At 41.7% G+C, this 18433-nt stretch overlaps 1 protein-coding gene across 1 annotated transcript in view; it reads right to left on the reverse strand.

The window, feature by feature from the left end:
• Window positions 1-2433, reverse strand: part of KAT6A (lysine acetyltransferase 6A) — a 110735-nt gene extending 108302 nt beyond the window's left edge. Inside the window, 1 exon segment of the mRNA XM_079779384.1 lies at window positions 2164-2433. The gene's annotated coding sequence lies outside the window, so the exon portion shown is untranslated.
• Window positions 2434-18433: the final 16000 nt, after the last annotated feature.

The raw sequence follows: 18433 nt of genomic DNA on the forward strand, positions 1-18433 counted from the left end.
AATGAAAGTAAGAGGGAATCTTCCAGCTTTTAAAATTCCAGACATTCAGACTGGATAAAAACAGTGAATAAGAAAAGCACTGAGAACATTTTAACTATTTCATGTATTAAAGAAACAACAAGTAGAATTTACACAGATCAAGTTCATATTTTAAATACATTACTTTAAACATGCCCAATGAAAACAAAAATAATACTGAAAATAAGTGTGAAAAGTAGTTAAGGAATTTTTAAATAATCTAATTTCATTCAAATTTTAAGAATTACATGCCAATAGCTTCTCATAGCCAAACATTTTCAATATATTTGGAGGGAGTGTAACAACTGTCAAAATGTTTATAACCAATCTACAGATAAACCAGAAATGGGAAAGGCCCAGAATCACTGTTCAAATGCACACACTACAGATGAAATGTACGGCATAGAAAAAAATGTAATCCCTGCTTGTGGGTCTAAGATCTCAGAGATTCAAGATTGCTGTTCTGAAATAAACATTAATAAATAAAACACAAACACATAAACATACTGCCTCTCCAGGATCAAAGTCATTACTCTTTCAGACAAAAGAAACTGGCAGACACAAACCATTTTTTTAAAATCACCAAAATAATGAATTCTCAATCTAAATAACTCCTTTACTTCCAAAAACAAATTTAACTAAAGTGTTTTTAGACCTCTGCTCTTATTCTGAGAAGCATTCACATTTCAACATAAACAATGCTAAAAATATGGCTCCCACGGCAATTATTCTCAAAAGTGAAAAAGAGTGACATTAAAATCCAAAGGAAAACCAAAAGATATTAGGGAAGAAATAGCACTATTAACTATAATAGGAAAGAAAAAGCTTAAGGAAATACTCAAACCTTAGAGCCAAGATTTATTTTTAAGTTATTTGACTAAAAAGAAGCCCCCCTGAGAGAGCTCTATACTTCATTTTGGTGAGAGTCTCAAGAGGATAGAAATCATAGTATTATTACTCTATGAAAGTTAATTATGAAGACATTAACGCTGAACTAAATGAGACGCTTACAACCTGAGTTTAAGAAACTAGGAGCATCCTCATTGATTAAACTCCCAGGTAAAAGAATGAATGACAGTTACTCGTTCTCTTGGCGGCCGGGATTGTCACCCGGCTCCAGCTCTTCCGAAAGTGAAGCGCCCGCAGACTTGAACTTTTAACTCTGAAAGTGCACCAGCCGGTGGAGAGGAAGCACAACTTGCTTCCGACTATCCTTCCCGGTCTCCATTCCCCACCCCCAAACACATCTTTCGCGCTCACTTTTTAAAAGAGCAAGAAACTTGAAAACTTGAAACAGCACAACCCGGCAGCCTGCCAACGGGTACGCCGTTCCCATTAAATGGAAACAGAACCCGGGGACTAAATTAACAATGAAATCACGTGAAAGAGTTAAGAGTAACGCATCTCCCATCCCCAGCCTCTTCAAATCCTAAGCTCCACCGAGGCCGCTTCCGAGGAGGGTTTGGGGTACGCAGGCGGCCCAGGGAGCCTGACAGGTCGGGCAGCTCCTGTCCAAACCGGCCGGCGTTGACAGGCAGCCCGCCGCCTCCCCGCCCGGCGCCCGGGCTGACAGCCCGACAGACACAACACCACACGTGCTGCCTCCTCCGCACCACAACACCCGCCAGCCTGTCACCCCCATTTGCCGCCACAGCCCCGCCGGGATCTCCGCACGCCGGGCCCGAGCCGGAGAGCGGGCGCCGCGGAGCGCGGGGCAGGAGGCGCCGCGGCCGGCTGGGGCGGCGAGCGGCCGGGCGCAGGTGGGGCCGGGGCGGTGGGTGCGCCCCCGAGGGAAGAGCGGGCTCGCCGGCACAACCCAGCCCGAGGCTCGCGGCCTGGGCCGCTCGCCGCCCGCCCACCCCGCCGGCACCCCAGGCGGCGCCCGACCCGCGGGCGGACGGCGGGAGAGTTGGGCCTGCTGCGCGCGGTCCGCGGGGCGGAGTGCGCCCGGCGCCGGCCCGGCGCGAGGGGGCGGCCGCGGTGCCCCAGCCCGAGGCCTGGCGCAGAGCAGCGGGAGGCGGCGCAGGCCGCGGCGGGGCCTGCAGCCGCCCGCCGACCCCGCGAGGCGGCAGAGCGGGCCCCGGAAGGGCTCAGCCTCGGGCTCGACGGCCGAAGGCGGTCGGGGGTGGCCCCTCGGCTACTTACCGGGGGCGAAGAGAGCCGGAATCCCGGGGACCCGGGCCGGACCGCGGAGATGCCCCAAACTGACACGACCGCCATCTTGGAGACAGTGAGCTCCGGCCGGGGGGAGGGGAGGCGAAGCGGCGGAACAGCCGCGGGGGGAGGGGAAGCGTCGCGGGGGAAGGGCCGCCTGGGGGAGGGAGCCGGAACAGCCTGGGAGGGAGGCGAGGGGGAGAGGGAGGGAGAGCGAGCGCGGGAGGGGGGCGGCGGAGGAGCGGGAGCCGCTGGGCCGAGTGCCGGGAAGGGCCGGAGGGCGGGGCGGGATCAGAGGGAAGAGCCGGCCGGGCGGGTCACGTGGGGCCGGTACAAAAGGCCAAAGCTAAAGTGGGAGGAGGACCTGGTGGGGCTGGAGGCCAACAGCTCGGGGCTCCTGCTCGCCTTTCTCACGCGGCTAAGTCGGACGGATACGCGGGAGGGAAGATGGTGTATCCCCATTACACAGCTGGGGAAATTGAGGGCAGGAGCATGGGTGCGGTGGTATCGGTGTGGTACGGAAATCCGGTGGCCAGATGGGATCTGAACTCTTGATGGCGGCTGTGTTTACAGTGAGCAGGTCCTCCCTGCCCACCTCGGACCCCTCACCCCACTTCCACCGTGACTCTCCCGGAACCTGAGGCCGGGAGCTGGGTCGACGGGGAGTGGGCAAGTGCAAGAAGGAAGTTGCCTCCCTTCATCCTTCCACTTCTGCTCGCATCACTCACCCCACACACCTCACTCCTACCTATTGGGGCGGGGGCGGGGGGGGGGGGGTAGGTGCGATGAGAAGCGGAGAGAGGGTAGGAACTTAGACACCGTGTCAAGCTCTTTGTCAAGTCTGCACAGCGATTTCATTCTCCCCACAACTGAGAGACTTGTTGGACCTCACCAGAGTCGTTTTTATGGCAAACAGCGCAAACTAGGGTCGGAAGGCTTGCACAAGGTCACCCAGGTGTTTTGTGGCACACATCCGAGTTTGCAGCCCGGATCTGTCTTATTCCACTGCCTGTCGGTCTACTCGCCCGGTGCAGAATTGCTCTTGTCCGAAATTATGGCCGAACCATGAACTGGCACTTTTTTATGGCCCGACTGTCCTCTGCTGGCTGCCTGTGTTTCTTTGTCTTTTCTCTCATCTAGTTTAAACTCCTCGAGGCAGACATTGAGTCATACTTTTTTTTTTTTTAACTGAAAAGGCCATAAATGACAAATGAAAAGACATACTAAATGAGTATGTTTTCCTGCTACTAGACCTTCATCTGCTTCCTGACTCCTGCATAGACTGTCTCCCCTAACACCTCATTTTATCCCAGTTTTACCTTTTGAAGACCACCCTCTCACTGCCTTAACTTCGATGTTTACTTTATAAACTTTTGTTGTATTGACCATTTGCCTTATTACTTTGGCATTTTGTGTGTGGCCTTTGTATATATTTTATTCATATAGTCCCTTATATATACTGTTCTAGGATGTCTCTTTGCATCTCCATGGCAGTATTGTACAAGCAGTACAGACTCAAAAAAACAAAACGAAGGATAGTGAATGAACAATTTTAAACCATTAAGAAAGGTGGAATTTCTATGCCCCCCCCCAACTCAAGTCTTGAGAGTTTAATACCTCAACCTATACTTTCCTATCTCTATAGCTTTTCTCTACTTTAATTATTAGACTGTCTAGATTATTCAATACTAACATAAAAACTTATATGTTTATATGGTGGTCCAGCCAACTCAATATCCTAGCACTGACACTGATAACGTAAGTGTGGTGTGATAAGATTTACTGAATCACCCTACTTCCCTGCCCAAGCCCCAAATTAGGAGAGAAATTTGGAGATAGAACATAATCTATTAGAAAGGATATTTTCCATCCTAGAGTAATCAGACAGATGCATTTTCAAATAAAATGGGAGCTATTTGTAATGGAAATACAGGAATTTTTTTAAAAAGGTTTTTATTTCCCAAAGAGGACAGATAAAAGCACATTAATAGAAAGAAAATTATTTCTTCATGTGAGAGTAGTATGTGGTCTTCAGAAGAAAAATAATATGTATAGAGATGATCTGTTTGCCTTTGGATAGATAATTTGAAAGAAAACTAGCCATAATCTGTAGAGCGCACCTGGGAAGGCACATGAGCATTTCTTTAATTATTGTCAGCTGAATCCAGTGGTGTTGACAGAGCCAAGTCCTGGAAACATGCCTTGCCAGAGGCAGAAGTGTTGTCAGCTTGACCTTCAGCCCAGGCGCCAGGGGGTGGGTTTCATTATCTAAATCCAGCCAAGCACCAGGAATGAATAAGACTCGGGCTCACCCAAAAATGCACATAAATCTCCTTTGTCTTGACCTTTATTTAAACTCCCTGGTTTTTGGTGTATAAAATAAGCACGCTATATTGGCTCTGAGTCCCTGTCTCTCCATCAGAGGACAGTGGTCCCACCCGGCCCCAGCTTTTTCCATCTCTGTGTCTGTCCCTTTCTTTCATTTTCTCAATCCCCAGCTTCCCCTACTCAGGAACCAGACTGCTCTCCAGCCTCGCTGGACTCCGAAAAAAGAGAAATATTTACAATAATCATTCCTGTGAGAAGACCAAACTGGAAATGAAGCACACAGTAGCAAGAAGTTTAAAAAATTTGCAACAACAAAGTACAGTTTAGCTTTCCAAACAGCTTCCAAAGAGAGACTTTGCTTTACATTTGCATTACTTAGGGCACATTGTAGAGGACTGCTCAAAATAAAAGGTCTGCAACAAAGACAGATTAAAGTCCTCATCTTTTGCATGTTAAAAACAATCCACAGTACTGAAAGGACAGCTTTCCTTGCTTCAAACTTTACACAGAATTCAGCCCTGCAGAGCTGGCAGCTAGAAGTTACTTCCCTCTTCCACATTTTGCTCTAGGAATCCCTGCCTTTTCAGTTGTAGTTGGTAACTATATTTTATGCAGTCTAGCTAAGCCTAAAACTGAAAGGTTGCTTATCCTTGTTTCAACAGGAAACATTTTTAGTCCATTTACATTTAATATAATTAGTGCTGTGTTTGGATTTATGCCTGAATCTTACTATTTATTTCCTTTTGCCCCCTTACTTTATATTCCTTATTTTTTTGTTTCTTGCCTTATCTTGAATTAATTATCTTAATTAAAGCATTAACCTCCTCAGTTAGCTTATTAATTACACATTCTTTTAGAAATCTTAGAGAGTACAATAAGTTTGTTTGACTTATTATACTCTAATATAAATGATTGTTTACACTACTTTCCCAAGAATGCTAAAACTTTAGAATAGTATGCTTCCACTACTCTTTCCCTTTTGTGTTTTTTGTTGTCATGGATTTTAAATTTTAAACATTTTTAAAATTAATTTGAGAGAGAGAGGAAGAGGGAGGGAGAGAGAGAGAGAGAAACATAGATCAGGGACCCAGCCCACAACTGGGCATGTTCCCTGACAGAGAATGGAACCAGCGACTCTTCAGTGCATAGGACAATGCTCCAAACAATTGAGCCACACTGGCCAGGGCTAAAATTGTACATATTTTTTAAGCTACATAAGAGTTTATAATTATTGTTCTGTAGAATCAATATTCATTTTATCCACCTACATACTTATCTTTTATGTTGCTTCTTGTTGTAATATACATTTATGAACTTCTGGCTGGAATTTTTTCCTTCTATTTGAATAATCCCTCTGTTCAGAGTTGGTCTGCTAGTGATAAGTTCTCTCCATTTGGTTTTTCTTCATTTTATCTTTCATATTTTTGCTAAGTATAACATTCTAGTTTGGCAAGTTGTTTTATGCAGCACTTTAAAGATGTCCTTTTGAAGAAACCAAGATGGTGGCATAGGTAAACACCTAAACTGCTGCCTCGCACAACAATTTCAAAACTACAACTAAAAGACAAAACGGATATCATCCAGAACCTCAGGAAGGCTGGCTAAGTGGAAATTCTACAACTAGAAGGAAAAAGAAAAGCACACTGAGACTTACAGAAGCTGTGGAAGGCAGAGATACGGAGGTGCGCACGTGGAGAGGGCTGGCAACTGAGTATGCGGTGGGCTTTCTCAATCAGGAGGGAGACAAAAGCTCCCAACTGCTCTGAACTCCAGTTCTGGGCGAGACTCTGGGGACCCAGACTCATACGGGGAGAAACTGGATTGTCTGGCAGCGCGAAACTCGAGGGCGGCTTTCTCTCAGAGGTGCTTGCAGCGATTACCGCGGGACACTGAGAACCAGGGGCCTCTTAGGGCAGGGCTGACGGGAAGCCATCGCTGTTTGCCCCGCCCTGTGATCCCACCCCACGAAGCCATAGCTGTTTGTTCCACCATGAGACTCCGCACCATCCAAGCTGAGTGCAGAGGCTTTTGCATATGAATGGCCTGGTCCTTTGAATTTTAAACTTACCTACAGCTGAGTCAGTGAGACCCAGAACATCCAAAAGAAGGCCCAAGGCCCCACAGCAGCTTGCATTGCTTCACAGCTGGGCCTCATGTGGGCAACTCCAAAACCCAAACAAAGAGGAATCTGCAGATCTCTCCGTAGCTCCTGCTGGGTGGCCTCAGGCAGAGGCTAACTTAGCACCTCCTTGGAGAGCCAAGAGCCAGTGTACTCAGGGATCAGAGTGGGACCATCCAGATTACAACTTCTCAGATCCATAAGGGGGCAGACTCAGTGAGCACCAAAGCCCCACTGAAGCAAGTCTTGCCTCATAAGGGTGTCTCCAGCACAGAAGTTCTCCCAGTGTAGACACAGCTAACCCTCACAGCCCATTAGCCTGGAGGTCAATTTCCCCCAGTGATACCAACAATCAAGGCTTAACTACAACAAGACTGTGCACAGAGCCCACAAAGGGGTGCACCAAGAGTGTCCACTCAGGTAACTGGGGAGGCTGAGCCACTGGGCCCTATAGGACACAAAGCCACTCTATCAACTCAGGGAAGCAGCCAAAATGCGGAGACAAAGAAACAGGTCACAAATGAAAGAAATGAAGGAAAGCAAACGACTGGATATAGAGTTCAAAACCACAGTTATAAGGTTTTTCAAGAATTTTCTAGAAAAGGCCGATAAATTTAGCGAGACCCTTGAGGATATGAAATAGGACCAACTAGAAATTAAGCATACACTGACTGAAATAAAAAATAATATACAGAGATCCAACAGCAGACTAGAGGATCACAAGAATCAAGTCAAAGATTTGAAATACAAAGAAGCAAAAAACACCCAACCGGAAAAGCAAAAAGCAAAAAGAATCCAAAAATATGAAGATAATGTAAGGAGCCTCTGGGACAAATTCAAGCGTATCAACATCCGAATTATGGGGGTGCCAAGAAGAAGAGAGATAGCAAGATACTGAAAACTATTTGAAGAAATAATGACAGAAAACTTCCCCCACCTGGTGAAAGAAATAGATTTACAAGTCCAGGAAGCACAAAGAACCCCAAACAAAAGGAATCCAAAGAGGACCACACCAAGACACATCATAATTAAAATGCCAAGAGCAAAAGACAAAGAGAGAATATTAAAAGCAGCGAGAGAAAAACAGTTCGTTACCTACAAGGGAGTACCCATACGACTTTCAGCTGATTTCTCAACAGAAACTATGCAGGCCAGATGGAAGTGGCAAGAAATATTCAAAGTGATGAATAGCAAGAACCTACAACCAAGATTACTCTACCCAGCAAAGCTATCATTCAGAATTGAAGGTCAGATAAAGAGCTTCACAGATAAGGAAAAGCTAAAAGAGTTCATCACTGCCAAACCAGTATTATATGAAATGCTGAACGGTATCCTTTAAGAAGAGGAGGAAGAAGAAAAAGGTAAAGATAAAAATTATGAACAACAAAGGCATATCTATCAACAAGTGAATTTAAAAATCCTGTGAATAAAAAATCTGATGAACAGAATAAACTGGTGAATATAATAGAATTAGGGGCATGGAAAGGGAGTGGACTAACAATACTCAGGAGGAAAGGGGTGTGGGGTGGGCGGGAAAAGACTGGACAAAAATCGTACACCTATGGATGAGGACAGTGGGGGGGGGGGGGTGGTAAGGGCAGAGGGTGGGGTGGGAACTGGATGGAGGGGAGCTATGGGGGGAAAAAGAGGAACAATTGTAATAATCTGAACAATAAAGATTTATTTTAAAAAAATTAAAAAATAATGATGTCCTTTTATTGTATTCTGGTTTTCATAATTCCTTTGTTACTCCTTTGAAAATATATTTTCATTCTGGATCCCTTTAGTATCTTCTTTAGTTTTCCACAATTTTCTTATGATATGTCTAGATGTGGATTTCTTTATATTCATTCAACTTGGATTCATGAGTGGGATGAGGGCCACTCATGGAGTCCCTTGAATTTGTTGCTTGATTTCTTTTATTTGATTTAGAAAATTCTTTGTCACTATCTCTTCTTATCTTTCTTTTCCTTTTAAGACTTCAGTTATACATATGGCAGAATGTTTCATTGTTTACCATCTGTATTTATTATTATCTTTTTGGCCTCTTTGTACATGAGTCTGTATATTTTCTGTTTACCTATCTAATTCTTCTCTTAGCCTGGCAGGCGTGGCTCAGTGGTTGAGCATGGACCTATGAACCAGGAGGTCACGGTTTGATTCCCGGCCAAGGTATATGCCTAGGTTGTGGGCTTGGTCCCCAGTGTGGGGCATGCAGGAGGCAGCCGATCAATGATTCTCTCTCATCATTGATATTTCTATCTTTCCCTCTCCCTTCCTCTTGAAATCAATAAAAATATATTTAATAAATAAATCTCTTACATTTATTTATTGAGCTATTAATATCGGCCATTGTATTTTTAAGCTCTAGAATTATCATATTTTTTCAAAAATACAATTCATTTGGAGAAATTCATCTTTTTATTTATTTTCTCCACTTTTAACTATACTTTCTTAAACATATCAATCCTAGCTATATTAAATCTCTTTCTGATTATTACAATAGCTACATCTTCTTTAGGTCTATTTCTACGTATATTCTTTCCATTGGTTTTTGGTCAATTTAAGCAAATTGAACCTGTGATTATACATAATGGGTAATATATTATAATCAACTGGATTTATCCCAGGAATGCAAGACTGGTTTGAAAATCAACTGATGTAATTCACCACACTAGCAAACTAAAAAAGAAAAAAATTATATGATCAGCTCAGTAGATACAGAATAAGCATTTAAAAAATCCAAAATATATTCCGCATTAAAATCTCTCAGCAAATTGGGAATATAAGAGAACCTTCCTACACTGGTAAAAGGCATTTATGAAAAATCTATAAGATACTAAATGATAAAAGACCAATACTTTCCCTCTGAGACATGATCAAGACAAATATGTCTGCTTTGTCACCACTTCTATTCAACATTGTGCTCTAGATTCCAACCAGATCAATAAGAAAATAAAAGTCATCTAAATTGGAAAGAAAGAAATGAAACACTTTACTCATAGATGACATGATTTTATATCTAGGAAATTCTACAGAATCTACAAACAACTAGAATTAATTTTAATGTTGCAGGATATAAGATCATATATACACAAAAATCAAGTGTAGTGGGGGGTGGGGGCAATGGGGGGATAAGGACACATATGTAATACCTTAATCAATAAAGAAATTTTTAAAAAATCAAGTGTAAAACAATCTGATTTTTTAAAATAAGCAAAAGACTTGAATTGACGTTTTGCCAGAAAAGATATGCAAATGACCAATAAACCCATGAAAAGATCCTCAACATCACTAATCATTAGGAAAATGCAAAATCAAAGTCACTATGAGATATCACCCATTAGGATGTCTACTATAAAAACAAAACAAAACAAAAACAACAACAACCAGCATTGACCTGGCTGGTGTGGCTCCGTTGTTTGGGTATTGATCCTGTGCACCAAATGGGTATAGGCTTGATCCCCAGTAGGGAGTATGCAGGAGACAGCTAATAGATGTTTCACTTTCACGTTGATATTTCTCTCTCTCCCTCTCCCTGCCTCTCTCTCTCTAAAAAGTAATATTAAAAAAAACACACAAAAAAACAGTCCTAGCCGGATTGGCTCAGTGGATAGAGTGTTGGCCTGCGAACTGAAGGGTCCCAGGTTCGATTCCAGTCAAGGGCATGTACCTTGGTTTCGGGCACATCCCCAGTATGGGGTGTGCAAGAGAGCTGATGGATGTTTCTCATTGATGTTTCTAACTCTCTAGCCCTCTCCCTTCCTCTCTGTGAAAAATCAATAAAATATATTTTAAAAACAACAATAACAAACAGTGTTAATGAGGACTGGAGAAATTTGAACCCTTGTGTATTGTGCATTAGTATGATGATGTCTCAAAAAAAAATTAGAAATACCATATCATCCAGCAATCCGACTTCTTTGTATATATCCAAAAGAATTGAAAGTAGACTCTTGCAAAGATAGTTGCACATCCTTATTCATAGCAGCAATTCACAAGAGTCATGAGGTGGCAACAACCCAAATGTCCATTGATGGATGAGTGGATAAACAAAATGTGGTATGTACACACAATGAAATATTATTCAACCTTAAAAAGGAAGGAAATTCTGACACATGCTACAATATGGATGAACCTTGAGAACATTATGTGAACTAAGTGAATAATAAGACAGTTGCAAAAGGACAAAAGCTGTATGATACCCTTGTATGACCAGGGTAGTAAATTCACAAAGATAGAAAGTAGAATGGTGGTTGTGGGGGGTGGGGTGGGCGGGGAGAAGGTATTGGGGAGTTATTGTTTAATTGCAGAGTTTTAGTCTTGCAAGATTAAAAGAGTCTGGAAGTGGATGGTGATGGTGGTTGCACAGCAGTGGGAATGTACTTGACACCACTGACCTATGCATTTAAAAATGGCTCAGTTGGAAATTCTGGTGTCATATTATAACTCTACGTTTAAATTTTTGAGGAAATGCCAAATTGTTTTCAAAGTGTCCACCATTTTATGTTCCCACCAGCAACCTGAGACTGCAGTTTATTCTCCATATCCTGACCAAAACTTGTTATTGTTCATCTTTTTCATTTATAGCTATCCTAGTGGGTATAAAGCAGAATAGTATTGTGGATTTGATTTCCCTAATGAGTAATGATGTTGAGTATTTTCCATATGCTTAAGAGCCATTCACATATCTTTTTTTGGAGAAATGTCTGTTCAAATCAATTGTGTATTTTTAAATTGTGTTGTTTTGCCGAAACCGGTTTGGCTCAGTGGATAGAGCGTCGGCCTGCGGACTGAAGGGTCCCAGGTTCGTTTCCGGTCAAGGGCATGTACCTTGGTTGCGGGCACATCCCCGGTGGTGGGTGTGCAGGAGGCAGCTGATCGATGTTTCTCTCTCATCGATGTTTCTAACTCTCTATCCCTCTCCCTTCCTCTCTGTAAAAAATCAATAAAAAATATATATTAAAAAAAAATTGGGTTGTTTTTTCATTGTTGAGTTTTGTTGGTTTTTTATTGATTTTTAGAGAAACAGACAGATATTGATTTGTTGTTTCACTTATTTATGCACTCATTGGTTGATTCTTTTTAAAAACTATTTTTTTTATTGATTTCAGAGCGGAAGGGAGAGGGAGAGAGAGATAGAAACATCAATGATGAGAGAGAATCATTGATAAAGCTACCTTCTGCATGCCCCCTACTAGGGATGGAGCCCGCAACCCAGGCATGTGCCCTTGACCAGAATCGAACCCAGGACCCTTCAGTCCACAAGCCAATGCTCTATCCACTGAGCCAAACCAGCTAGGGCTCATTGGTTGACTCTTCATGTGCCCTGACTGGGGATCGAACCCTCAACCTTGCCTTATCGGGAGGGTGCTCCAACCAACTGAAAAACTGAGCCAGGGTGCATTATAAGAGTTTTTTGTGTTGGGATACAAGTCCATTATCAGATAAATGATTTGCAAATATTTTATCCCATTTTGTGGGTTGTCTTTTCATTTCTTTTTCTCCAGTTTCATTAAGATACTAGAGGCCTGATGCATGAAATAGTGCAAGAGTAGGCCTTCACAGCCGCAGGGGCTGCCTCGATCCTGAGGCTGCAGCCCCGGCTTTGTCCAGAAGGATGTCAGGTCTAATTAGCATATTATACTTTTATTATTGTAGATAAGTGCCCTGTCCAGGTAGCTCAGTTGGTTGGAGCATTGTCTGGATTCGCCAAGGTTGCAGGTTTAAGCCCTGGTCAAGGCACATGCGAGAATCAGCCAATGTATAAGTGAAACAAATCAATGTTCCTTTCTCTCTCTTTCTTTCTTTCTCTCTCTCTCTCTCTCTCTCTCTCTCTCTCTCTCTCTCTCTCTCCTTCCTCCTCCTCCTCCTCCTCCTCCTCCTCCTCCTCCTCCTCCTCCTCCTCCTCCTCCTCCTCCTCTTCTTCTTCTTCTTCTTCTTCTTCTTCTTCTTCTTCTTCTTCTTCTTCCTCTCTCTCTCTCATCCTCTCTCTCTCAAGTCAATAAAGAAAAAATAAAGAAAAAGAAAAGATGTGACATATAACAATGTATGAGTTTAAGATGTACAATGTGATGATTTGTGAAATGATCACCACAATAATGTTAATTAACACATTCATCACCTCACATAGTTATCATTTTTTGGTGTGTAGTAAGAATATTTAAGATAATCTTTACCAGATTTCAAATAGTCTTTTCACTTTCTTGATAGTATCATTTGCAGCACAAAAGTTTTAAATTTTCATATAGTCCAAATTATCAATTTTTGTTCTCTTATTGCTTGTCTAAGAAATTGTGTCTAAGAAACAATTGCTGAACCCAAGGTCATGAAGATTTACTCCTATGTTTCATTCTAAGAATTTTATAGTATTAGCTATTACATTTAGGTCTTTTATTCATTTTGAGTAATTTTTAAAATTGACTTGAGAGAGAGAGAGAGAGAGAGCAAGAGAAAGATGTTGATTTGTTGTTCCACTTACTTATGCATTCATTGGTTGATTCTTCTTGTATTTGCCCGAATGGGGGTTTGAACTACAACCTTGGCTTATCGGGATGACGCTCTAACCAACTGAGCTACCTGGCCAGGGTCTTCATTTTGAGTTATTTGTGTGTGTGTGTGCGTGTGTGTGTGTATGTGTGTGTGTGTGTGTGTGTGTATGTGTGTTTGTGTACAGTGTAAAATAGGAATCCAGCTTTATTTCTTTGCATGTGAATATGCAGTTTTCCCAGCACCATTTTTTTGAAAAGGCTGTTTTTTTTCCATTAAATTGTTTTGGCACTCCATCCAAATTCAATTGATCATAAAAATAGGGGTTTGTTGCTGGACTCTCAATTCTATTCAAAGGATCTATTTGTATACCTGTATACCAGTACCATACCATCTTGATTACTGAAACTTTATAATAAGTTTTGAAGTTGAAAATTATGAATCTTCCAACTCTGACTTTTTGAATATTATTTTGGTTCTTCTTGATTTCCATGTGTATTTTAGGATCAGTTTGTCAATTTCTGCAAAGAAACCAGCTAAATTTTTATTAGGATTGAGTTGAATCTGTAGAACAATATGGTGAGTATTGTCATCTTAATATTAAGTATTTACATCCATGAACAGGGTAGGTGTTTTCATTTATTGGAGTCTTATGAAATTTCTTTCAACAATGTTTTGTAGTTTTCAGCATACATCTTACACCTCTTTTATTAAATTTATCTCTGAGTATTTTATTCTTTTTGATGCTATTGTAAATAGAATAGTTTTTTAAAAAAATTTTATTGTTGCAATGTTCATTTCTAAAGTATAAAAATATGATTGATTTTTGCATATTGAACTTGTGTCCTGCAAACTTACTGAACTCACTCATTAGCTCTAATAGTTTTTAATTAATTCCTTTGGATTTTTTGATATGTACAAGATCATGTCATCTGTTTTAGTCCTTCTGTTCCAATCTGGGTGACTTATTTTCTTGTGTAATTGCCCTGGCCAGAACCTCCAGTACATGTTAAGGAGATGTGTTGATAGCAGACATCCTGATCTTTTGTTCCTGATCTTAAACAGGAAGCCATGCAGGTTTGTTTGCTTTCTATAGATGCCACTTATCAAATTAAGTAAGTTCCTTTCTGTTCTTATTTTGTTGATCATTTTTATCACGAAAGGTTGGCAGATTTTGTCAAATGCTTTATCTGTGCCTATTGGAATGATCAAGTGATTTTTGCCCTAAATTCTACCAATTTGGTGTATTACATTAATTCATTTTCATATCTTAAGCCAACCTGGAGTTTCTAGACTAAATCTCACATGGTCATGATATATAATTCTTTTTTTTTTAAATATATTTTATTGATTTTTTACAGAGAGGAAGAGAGAGGGATAGAGAGCTAGAAACATCAATGAGAGAGAAACATCGACCAGCTGCCTCCTGCACACCCCCCACTGGGGATGTGCCCGCAACCAAGGTACATGCCCCTGACCGGAATCGAACCTGGGACCCTTGAGTCCTCAGGCCGACGCTCTATCCACTGAGCCAAACCGGTCTCGGCATGATATATAATTATTTTTATATGTTGCTGGATTGAGTTTGGTAGTATTTCACTGAGGATATTTGCTCTATATTCCTAAGGGCTATTGATCTATAGTGTTTTTTCCTTGTGACATCTTTATCTAGTTTTGGAATCAGGGTAGTACTGATCTTGTTAAATGAAGTGGGAAGTGTTATCTCCTCTTCCCCATTTTGGAAGAGTTTGTAAAGGACTGGTATAATTCTTTAAATGTTTGGTAGAATTCATCAATGCAATCATCTGGGCCTGAGTTTTTCTTTGTGGGAAGTTTTAAAACTACTAATTCAACCTCTTCACTTGTTAGAGGTCTATTTGGATTTTCTGTTTTTTTTCTTGAGTCAGTTTTGGTACTTTTTGTCTTTTTAGGAGTTTGTCCATTTCATCTGCCTAATATAGGTACTTACAGTTTTTCATAGTATTCCCTTTTATTCCTTTTTTTTTTTCCTGTAAGGTTGGAGTGACTTCCCCTTTTCATTCCTGATTTTAGTAATTTCGTTCATTTTTCATTCTTGCTAAAGGTTTATCAATTTTCTTGATCTTTTTTAAGAAGCAAACTTTGCTTTGGTTTATTTCCTCTGTTGTTCTTCTACCCCCTATTTCATTTATTTTCACTCTCGTTTTTGTTATTTCCCTCCTGCTTGTTTTGGGTTTAATTTTCTCTCCTTTTTCCAGTTTCTGTAAATGGAATGTTAAATTATTGATTTGAAATATTTCTTATTTTTTAATACAGATGTTTAGTTGGTGACATTAATTTTGATCACCTGGTAAAGTTATTGTCTGTTTTCACCACTGTAGAATTTGTATTTTCCTCTTTGCAACTAATAATCAATCTATGGGGAGATACTCTTTTTTTTTTATAATATATTTTATTGATTTTTTACAGAGAGGAAAGGAGAGGGATAGAGTTAGAAACATCGATGAGAGAGAAACATCGATCAGCTGCCTCCTGCACACTCCCTACTGGGTATGTGCCTGCAACCAAGGTACATGCCCTTGACCGGAATCAAACCTGGGACCCTTGAGTCCGCAGGCCGACGCTCTATCCACTGAGCCAAACCGGTTAGGGCGGGAGATACTCTTTAAACTTTTTGTACAGGTTTTCTAGTGAGATAAGCATATGTACATTTTTTTAAGGCACAAACTAGCAAGTGAAAGTTTCCATCTGCTTTGATATGTAGTATTATTTGTATGAGCTGTCTAGTATAGCTCATAAGGCACCTCATTTTGGAGTAGATTTTTTTTTCCTGGAACAAATTATTTCTTTTTTAAAAATCCTCACCCGAGGATATTTTTCCATTGATTTTTAGAGAGAGGGAAAGACAGAAATTTGATTGGTTGCCTCCTGCATGCACCCTGATCACAGCCTGGGTGGGAGAGGAGCCTGCAACTGAGGTACGTTCCCTTGACCAGAATCAAACCCAGGACCCTTTGGTCTGCAGGCCGACGCTCTATCCATTGAACCAAACCAGCTAAGGCTGGAACAAAGCATTTAAGTAGACCTTCTTAATTAGGCACCTAATTGTCCTAAGATAAGGATATAGCATGGTCGTTTGTTAATGACTTGACAAAGGCTACCTCTCCCCAGTACTCCTTGCTCTGATGCCAAGGAGGAAGGAAATTTTGTATAAGGACCCTGATTTCTCTAGCATATTGACACCCTTGTGCACACATTCCTCCCATCTTGAGGTACAATCTATATACCAATATAAAAGCCTAATATGCAAAGTGTCCCCTCGGAAGTTCAACCGACCGGGAGTTCGATTGCTCGCTATGACATGCACTGACCACCACGGGCGGCGTGGAACGAAGAAAGGCCCTGGCTGCCAGCCGGCAGCCACTAGGGACCCTACCCGTGCACGAATTTCGTGCACTGGGCCTCTAGTGTTAGAATATTTCAGCTGTATTGAGTCAGGCCTGTCTGAAATCCTTCATCAGAAAAAGTTTTTAAGTGTCCCCAGGCAGTTGCTTCTTATGAGGAACAGGGACTCAGAACCCAAGCCCAGGCTAGATTATGCAGGTGGCAGTGCAACCAGCAGCATTGTCCTGAGAGAGACTGAACACTCCTCCTGACTCAGCCATTCAGGCCTTGTGGGTGAATTTGAGGAACTAAGCCAGAGTGTTGGAATATGAAATAAAAGCCATACCTGGAGAACCCCAGGCAGGGCGTGGGGATCACTAATGGCCCAATCAGAGCCTCTAGTTCTCTCCAATAAGGTGGATTACTATTAATATTAAAGGGACATGGTGAATGTGTGCACTGAACTGGTGAAACTGGTCATTCCAGTTGCACTTTTTTTTTAATGTGACTACTTTAAATTATTTACTTTATACCTAGAAGATTATCTTCTTAAGGTAAGATAGAATCCTGAAAGGAATTCTGCTTTTTTAAAACATTTATATATATACGAGAGGCCTGATGCACAAAATTCGTGCAAGGAGTTCGGCCCTCGCAGCCAAGGCAGCTTGCCTCAGGCCTCACAGCCCTGCCTTCGTCCGGAAGGTTGTCCAGAAGGTGATTCAGCTGTCCAGTCTAATTAGCATATTATGCTTTCATTATTATAGATTTTAATTTATCTTTATTGTTGAAAGTATTACAGATGTCCCTTTTTTTCCCCATTGCCCCCTTCTATCCCCTCCTCCCCAGGCCTTCAATTCTGCTTCGTTCGTTTTACACACATTTATAATCAGATAGGGTCTGGTTTTGGTCTCCATATTTAACAACACCTGAAGCAACTCTTTAACTTTATAAAATCAAAAGATTGCTTAATGAATAAAGACCACAGGTCCCCAGCAATAAATCTAACTGGAGGGTCTTCAAAACATCTAAAAAGCCAACCAAGCCCTGGCGAGTGTGGCTCAGGTGGTTGGGCTTCGTCCTATGCACTGAAAGGTTGCCGGTTCAATTCCTGGTCAGGGCACATACCTGGGTAGCAGGTTCCATCCCTGGTAGGGGCATGCAGGAGGTAGCCCATCAGTGTTTCTCTCTCTGGTTCTCTCTCTCTCGAAAAAAAAAAAAATCTTTAAAATAAAAGTAAAAAATAAAGAAATAAAAATCCAACCAAAATATTAAACTTAGTCATTTAAATAAATGGGTGGGTGCATTTGAAGAATTCAGGTGGAATTCTTTTGATGCCAGGAATGAACTAGCACAAAAGGCCATCTGAAGCTGCTGCATAATGACCCAGAGCCTCTTCCTTGGGGCACCTGGTAATAGAATTGGGTCTGTGCAGGGTGGGAGTTCCCCAAACCCTAGGACTCAGCAATGATAAGGCTTTGATCTAGGAGAATACACCCCGAGATGAGGCAGACCACAAGAATAATAGTTTGCACATTATCTTTGTGCAGAACTTTTTTTTTTTAAGGAAGAGAATGCCTCCATTGACATTTTGTGGCTACTAGCTTTTTTTGAGGGTTCCTGGTCCAATTTTCACTCTGCATGGTGCAGAAAACAATCAGTGTGGATTTTAGTTTAAAGCAGATCAGATGTATAGTGCCCCAGACATCTGGCAGAAGTAAATGCAACATTCCCTGGAGGAATATACCCTCAACCTAGGCCTGGGAGAAATCTGACAGAGAAATTTAAACAAAGATGAGCCAACAACCCCAATCACATAATACACAAGGAAATACACAAGCCATCATGAAGAAGACTCAGCAAAACAAATGAACCAGTTCTAGAAAGACTTCAGTATGGGAATCTCAATATGCTAAGTGTCCCTCCAACCGTCCAACCAGTGGCTATGACGTGCACTGACCACCA

This window comes from Cnephaeus nilssonii (genome assembly GCF_951640355.1).
Source record: "Cnephaeus nilssonii genome assembly, chromosome: 8".
NCBI classification, from domain to species: Eukaryota; Metazoa; Chordata; class Mammalia; order Chiroptera; family Vespertilionidae; genus Cnephaeus; species Cnephaeus nilssonii.